This window comes from Volvox carteri, assembly GCF_000143455.1.
Source record: "Volvox carteri f. nagariensis unplaced genomic scaffold VOLCAscaffold_75, whole genome shotgun sequence".
In the NCBI taxonomy this organism is placed as follows: domain Eukaryota; kingdom Viridiplantae; phylum Chlorophyta; class Chlorophyceae; order Chlamydomonadales; family Volvocaceae; genus Volvox; species Volvox carteri.
This window is the reverse complement of record NW_003307618.1, coordinates 184050-184775: the sequence shown is the minus strand read 5'-3', so window position 1 is coordinate 184775 and position 726 is coordinate 184050.

Sequence of the window (726 nt, the reverse complement as noted above, 5' to 3'; positions counted from 1 at the left end):
TGGAGGCGAAGTGCTACAGCGGACAATCTTGCCCAGCCGCCACCGCCACCATGACGTTGGCAACGATGCTGACGACCAACACGCCGAACACCAACACGGCCAACCAACGTGGCAGCAATAGGTGCTGTGTACCGCCCAGCCGCCATGACCGGGAGTCTGGCCGCCGCTCCTTCATCTCCAGTTGGAAGCCGCATCCAAGTCGAGGCGGCAGCATGAGTACAACGGGCAACAGCGCAGTTACCACCGCCTCAACAAGTAAGCAAAGTAGGGCAGTCAAAGGCGCACGGAGCAGGGACAGTCGTGCTGTCCGGCGAGGCAGTGGTGTTATCATGGTACGGTAGCGATGCAGCATGTCATATGTACACACACAGTAGTACACCGGGCTACACCACACCGCCCTGCTGTCCAGTCGTTGTGGATCAAAGTCATACCGGGTCAGTAACCAGGTAAGACTTGGGTCCACACCTTGCGGATCCGCGTCTTACTGGGTTACTGACCAGGTATGACTTGGATTCAGAAGGACCGCATAGCAGCCAGCAGCAGGTGCGTGTGGCCGTGTGAGTGTGTGTGGTGTCGGGGGGGGAGTTTTGCGTGCAGCAGTAGCGTGCCATAATAACACCACCGGCTCAGCGGTTAAATAGCTATGTGACGACACCGCTGTTGGTGTACCACGTAGGCATTGTTATGTACGATTGCAAAGTGTATGTAGGCTTGCCGGTGTATGCC